This window comes from Nanorana parkeri, unplaced genomic scaffold (genome assembly GCF_000935625.1).
Source record: "Nanorana parkeri isolate BGI_ZX_2015 unplaced genomic scaffold, ASM93562v1 scaffold3285, whole genome shotgun sequence".
Taxonomy (NCBI): domain Eukaryota; kingdom Metazoa; phylum Chordata; class Amphibia; order Anura; family Dicroglossidae; genus Nanorana; species Nanorana parkeri.
In genome coordinates this window covers 28507-35498 of record NW_017309553.1, presented here as the reverse complement: position 1 = coordinate 35498, position 6992 = coordinate 28507, and the positions used below count along the sequence as shown (strand labels likewise).

Sequence of the window (6992 nt, the reverse complement as noted above, 5' to 3'; positions counted from 1 at the left end):
GGCTGCTGGAGGAGCCTCCTTCCTACTGACTATGGACCTAGAACTATGGAGACCTCCCCTCAGACCTCTGGGGCTGCTGGAGGAGCCTCCTCCTTACTGACTATGGACCTAGAACTATGGAGACCTCCTCAGACCTCTGAGGCTGCTGGAGGAGCCTCCTTCCTACTGACTATGGACCTAGAACTATTGAGACCTCCCCTCAGACCTCTGGGGCTGCTGGAGGAGCCTCCTCCTTACTGACTATGGACCTAGAACTATGGAGACCCCCCTCAGACCTCTGGGGCTGCTGGAGGAGCCTCCTTCCTACTGACTATGGACCTAGAACTATGGAGACCTCCCTTCAGACCTCTGGGGCTGCTGGAGGAGCCTCCTTCCTACTGACTATGGACCTAGAACTATGGAGACCCCCCTCAGACCTCTTGGGGTTACATGGAACTAAGACTTGAGGGACTGTTCCTGGAACCCCGAGGATTGCTATGTACCCCTTGGAACTAATAACCCTGATTTACGCGTGGAGTTTCTATGCCGCATCTTTCCCATGGAATTATGTTGAACTCACCCTGTGCCCGTTATAGGTGCAGGCTGTGAATCCAGCACCACTAAGGGGTTAACTCTGGACTGAGACTCCCAATGAATTTGTTACAGCTCTGTTTGTCCATTGGTCTCATTGTGTTGATGATGGGATTACCATAGCTGACTCTGGGTGGAGATGAGTAGATTAACCTACGCAGGACATTCAGGAGATAATCCCATCCTCTTTGTTGTCCCGCTCCCTATTCTTTCATTACCGGCATCGGGGGAGGGGATTGTTTGTTTGATGTTCTGATTACGTTATGTTTTTAGACCCCCAGAACTGTATATATATATACACCCACACACTGAGCTGGTTTTCTATAAAGTCACTTCCTGTTTTTACTTCAACATTGGTGTTGTCTGATGTTTGAGGTCAATCTTTATTATTTGGGGAGTTTAGTTGTCTGTCCTAATATATTGGTTCTGTCCAATAATTGGGCAAGTTTGGGCTGAGGACGCTGGAATTCAGGGTCCAGCGGAGAGGAAACTGATTTCTGATGGAGGAACCCAGTCGGGGTACCAGGCGGTCCCTCACATAGCTCTCAAACCAAGTCATTCCCGGGGTTCCTCAGCTACCTACCTGATAAAGTCCGTCTGATTGTCCCTGAAAAATGATATACCGATCTCTGAGCAAGTCACTTCAAGAGTTTCTGTCAGGGACCATAGCACCTCCAGGTCCTGCAGTTCCTGCGCTCACCTGCAGGTGTCTCCAGGAAGTCAGGAACTGTCAGGTACCAGACCACAGCTGGGTGGTGCTGGAACCTGCGACTCCAGTGCTCACCTGCGGGTGTCTCCCAGCTGCCGGCACTTATCCACCACCTGGTGCTTCCTGGGAGGGTATTTAATCCATCCCTGCAGTCAGGACTGTGGCTCAGTATTCTGTCGCCTTTCCCTGACTGAGTCCTGTGCCCTGAGCTTGTTGCCATTTCCTGTGTATCCTGAGTCACAAGTCCGGTTACCTGCTTGCAGTCCTGAGTCCTGTTACCTGCCTGTACCCTGACCCTTTGTTCCTTAGCCCGACCTTGGTCTTGCCCTGCTCCCCAGGTTTACCTGGCTTGTATACCCTGTGTGTGTATTCAGCTATTTGCTCCTGGTTTGGATACTTTATGTTATCCTTTGTATGTGTTTGTGGTTATATTTAGTTGGTTACTTTACTTACTTGTGCTTGCTTGTGGGCGTTGGTGGGGTTGTTGTGTTTTGTTTGCCGTTTACAATAAATTATATACAACTCATCGACCTTGTCTAGTGCGGTCATACTAATTTGGTCCTCCTGCGTGGGTACCTGCATGCGGTGTGGGGACACCCGTGCACGATACGCTGACAGTTTCTGAACATGCTACTGTACTGTTACCTGATCCAGTCAGTCCAGAACACGTAGAGTGCAACCTTACCACTAAGTCAGTCCAGAACACGTAGAGTGCAACCATACCACTAAGTCAGTCCAGAACACGTAGAGTGCAACCCTACCAATAAGTCAGTCCAGAACACGTAGAGTGCAACCCTACCACTAAGTCGGTCCAGAACACGTAGAGTGCAACCCTACCACTAAGTCAGTCCAGAACACGTAGAGTGCAACCATACCACTAAGTCAGTCCAGAACACGTAGAGTGCAACCATACCACTAAGTCAGTCCAGAACACGTAGAGTGCAACCCTACCAATAAGTCAGTCCAGAACACGTAGAGTGCAACCCTACCACTAAGTCGGTCCAGAACACGTAGAGTGCAACCATACCACTAAGTCAGTCCAGAACACGTAGAGTGCAACCCTACCACTAAGTCAGTCCAGAACACGTAGAGTGCAACCCTACCACTAAGTCAGTCCAGAACTCGTAGAGTGCAACCCTACCAATAAGTCGTTCTGGGTGCTCCCGGTGCAAACATAGCTCTCCCACCAAATTATTCTACAAGCTTCTGAAAAGCCATCAGGACTGATACCTGATCAATAACCTGACCAGGTGAACTTCTCCCACCAAGTCAGTCTGGGTATTCCTGAAGATGTACAACTCTCCCACCAAGTCATTCTACGAACTTCTAAAATAGCCATCAAGACTGATACCTGATCAACTTAGACCGAGTGTTACTGAACAGGTACCAAGTCATTCTGGGAGCTCCCGATGCAAAGAAAGTTCTCCCACCACGTTATTCTAGAAACTTCTGAGCAGCCAGCAAGACTGATACCTGGCCAAGCCAGTCTAGGTGTTCCTCAGCTAGTGAACCTATCAGTCCAGGTGTTGCCGAACGGGTAATGTACAGCTCGCCTACCAAGTCCAGCTGCATGTTCCTCAACTAGCTCCCTGACCAAGAGTTCCTGGATGTAAAGTAGCTTTCTGAAGAAGTCGTTTCAAGAGTTCCTTAGAAGGCATCTAATCTGATACCAGAATCCAGCCGCCTTCTTGTCTCATGTACTCAACCCTCCTCAGAGCAGCTCTCTGGATGGCCCAAAACATTTGCTGGACCAGATTTTTAGTGGACGTCCATTACTACTTATCTAGAGGTTTGATGACAGCGGGATCCTCTCAAGGATAGAAATCTGTAGGGAATCATTTCTGCAATCAAAGGAGAATTGGAAGAACTTGACTATGAGCATCAATGTGCTACGAGAAGGAGCCGACACGAGGTCTAGTCTGCGCATCGTAAGCTGGCCATCACTGCTCCCATTGTGGCCAAGTCCTGACGACTTTCCAAAACCCAAATGTGTGCTGTGTGCGTCATTCTATTTGGTTGTCTTCCGATCAGCCTACTGACTGGGATCAGCGGGACCTGATGAGGTCATCTCGCCGCTCTTCCATCTGTCAGTATGCTCCCTGGCAGCACATGTGCACTGAAGCAGAGGCTGATTGGCTCCTAGTGAATGAAGATATGAAGTTCTTACACTCCGTGTACTTCTGAAGAAACCAAAAGGGATTTGACTCAAATCTGCCTCAGCTTTAAAGTTGAGGTTTGCCCAGGACCAAGACCCCCCTCCACATACACTACTAGAACATCCCCCATCTGTGTGTGGCCTTGCCAACATCACCCGGCTCGACAAAAGTCAAATATTCAATGGAACGCCTATAAATGTAACCACTGCTACTACGGGGATAGCAATAGTTACATTCATCCGCTCATTCCCTGCACTGGTCTCCGGAATTGTTACATTGTATCTCTTGTTACTGAGACGTATTTATTTTCTGTGATCCTCGGTGACACCTAGTGGCCATAATGTGGTATTTCTCCCCCATCACCCAATTTCTTTATCAATGAACCTATCTGAGAACATTCGCCCAGAGGAAAAATTACACTAAGAACATTCGATTACTGCCCCGTTCTAACAACGCCTCCCACAGAAGGCACACACATGCAGTTTCGTTGGATGAATGAGCAAAGCAAACATTTTACAATTAGACCCCACGGTGTGGAAGCAGCAGGTCAAGGAAGCAGCATTGTGGGTAAGAAATCAATGCATGCAATGGCGCGGGGCAGAGAGGAGATTTGGTGAGGTCACTACTGCTCTGCTCAAAGTTCTCCTTGCTGGAGGCTCTGACGTGAGGAAGCAAAGCCCTGCCTCTACCAAGATGGCTGCCTCCACATAGGGACACAGTGCAAAACAAGCTCCATGTTGTCCATTAACTGTCTCCCAGCTTCTGAGTGTGCAGAGTTGATGGGCAGAAATTGGCAGACTTCAGGTGACTTCTAAAACCCCTCCCCCAACGTTCCTGCTAAAGGGTCAAGCTCGGGCAGAGGTCCCTGAGACAAATACATGGAAAATATCAATCTTCTATCGGCAACCTCCAAAGCCGACCACACACAGAGCAACTTCCAGGCAATTTCAACCATTTACATCCCTAATATGATCAAAAGTATGGAAAAACCCCCAAAGCAACCTCCCACTAAAGGATTCCACCTACCTGTAACCTCCGATCAGTTCTATGGATTGAATAATTGGAATGACGGAGAAATGAGAGAAATGGAAGAAAGAGAATCAGAAATGTGAATGAAAATACAGAAAAAATACCCAAATCATTCATTTCCGTCACTTTGGTGATATCAGTGCGAATCCTTCTCGTCTACAATGGACACAACGGGCCCACATCAGAAGATCCCACCACAGAGTGGTCACATGACAACCACAGAGAAGGGGAGGAGACCATCTTGCTGGCCGCTCAGTCATTGGCAGAGGGGTGACGTCCCTGGAAAGCGTTCCTCGAACATCTTCAGGTTTGATTTGTTGTGGGTTTGGCCAAAAAACCCTAAACCCAAATCTGACCACCGATGGCATCTCAGGTGACTGTACACACCACCCTCCCGCTGCCAAGTGACAGGTTCCCAGGTGCAGTAATACCGCCAGGAATTCTGGGTGACATCACTGGCCAAAAAGGCAAGACCTGCTACCTACGCTGCTGAAGTAGTTCACAGCCCATTGGTGGGGGGAGGGGCACTTTGGCCATCCTTGGAGTGTTAAAGGGCCCAGTAACGCATGTGTGTGTCTGACTATGGCGGGACATTAGAGTGCAAGCTCCTTTGCAGCAAAGGCCAATGTGACTATTCCTATAAAGAGCTGTGTGATGGGTCTATGAGAAGCTTCGGGCAACATCGGGAATTATAGTTTAGCTTTAGACACAAAAAATACACCCGTGTCCCCGGAATCACCCCAAAGACACCCCAAGGAAGATCAGGACCACCATCACCGCAACCAATACCATCACCACCACCACCACCACAACCATTACCATCACCACCACAACTATCACCACCACAACCATTTCCATCACCAACACAACTATCACCACCACAACCATTTCCATCACCAACACAACTATCACCACCACAACCATTTCCATCACCAACACAACTATCACCACCACAACCATTTCCATCACCAACACAACCATTACCATCACCACAGCCAATACCATCACCATCGAAACCATAACCTTTACCACCTTCACCACCATCACCATTACCACCCATAGCAACACCCAACATGTACATGTAACAAAGAGGCGGAGTCTTACATTTCTGCATAAAGAGGCTTCTGGTCAGCAGAGGTCAGGAATTCCTGCAGAGGAAAGAGAAATGATTGCGGTCAGACACGGGAACGGATGAATACACATGTAGAGCAGACAAGGAGCGTCCATCCATAGATCCCCCAATACTCAGATCTCAGCAGGCTTCCAAGGATGGAACCACCTGAGTATGGTGACAACAGGGGACCATGTCTGTGTAATGCGTTCTGAAACGGTCACTTGTAGTCTCCCCTTTGTCCTTTGCACAGGGGCCTCCGGGGAGGAAGCTGAGCCGCCATGGCGGAGGTGTCAGGGATCGGCTCTGGGAATTCTCGGTGGGTTTATATTTTATAGAGAACCTGTCATTGGGAAGCATTTCAGGTCTATATACAGGAGAGCAGAACGCATCACAAATCGCCGGGCCAATGGAGTGCAGCACAATGCATGGTAGTGTAGAGTCTTTGGGTTGTCCCAAAGACTCTACACTACCCCCAGAGCGGACCCGGCGTTCAGTGCACCGGCAGTGATCAGCTCCCGGTATTGGAGGTCTCCATCACCTGTGGCTCCTACACGTCACATGATCTACTGAAGAGGGCCACAAAGAAGATATTAGTGATATGGGAAACCTCCAGTGCCAGGAGCTGATTGGGAGGACCACTATAGACCTCTACAGCTCAGTCCCAATCCTTTATATGAGACCTCCAGTGCCGGGAGCCGATTGGTGGACCACCATAAACAGGTCAGTCCAATCCTTTATATACACAAGACCTCCAGTGCCGGGAGCTGATTGGAGGACCACCATAGATCTCTACAGCTCAGTCCAATCCTTTATATGAGACCTCCAGTGCCGGGAGCTGATTGGTGGCCCACCATAGACCTCTACAGGTCAGTCCAATCCTTTATATATATGAGACCCCCCAGTGCCGGGAGCTGATTGGAGGACCACCATAGACCTCTACAGGTCAGTCCAATCCTTTATATATATGAGACCCCCCAGTGCCGGGAGCTGATTGGAGGACCACCATAGACCTCTACAGGTCAGTCCAATCCTTTATATATATGGGACCTCCAGTGCCGGGAGCTGATTGGAGGACCACCGTAGACCTCTACAGGTCAGTCCAATCCTTTATATATGAGACCCCCCAGTGTCGGGAGCGGTTTGCTGGTATGTGAGATCTCTGGAAGTTAGAGGAGATCAGAAGTGAGGTCACCAAATGCCGGGCCCGGGTCTCGCTCCCTACACATGTGCAGTAGACCCTCCATAGACATCTATAGGGCCGGGGACAGGTCAGCCCTCTCTATATATATACACGAGACCTGAAGGTACCTTCTGTCCGGACTCATGTTGGTTCAGTGGAGGATTTGGGGTTCCCCTAGTCCCCCCTCACCCTGACCCGTCCAGTTATACCTCCCCTGAGGTGCATCTAGTGAAT

The 6992-nt window shown here is 49.4% G+C and overlaps 1 protein-coding gene across 1 annotated transcript in view; it reads right to left on the bottom strand.

Moving 5' to 3' along the window:
* MAPRE3 (microtubule associated protein RP/EB family member 3) overlaps positions 1-6992 on the bottom strand; it is a gene marked incomplete at its 3' end in the record, with an annotated part of 41885 nt that overhangs the window by 23488 nt on the left and 11405 nt on the right. The window contains exon 2 of the mRNA XM_018574847.1: positions 5569-5616. The remainder of the gene's footprint in view (positions 1-5568; positions 5617-6992) is intronic.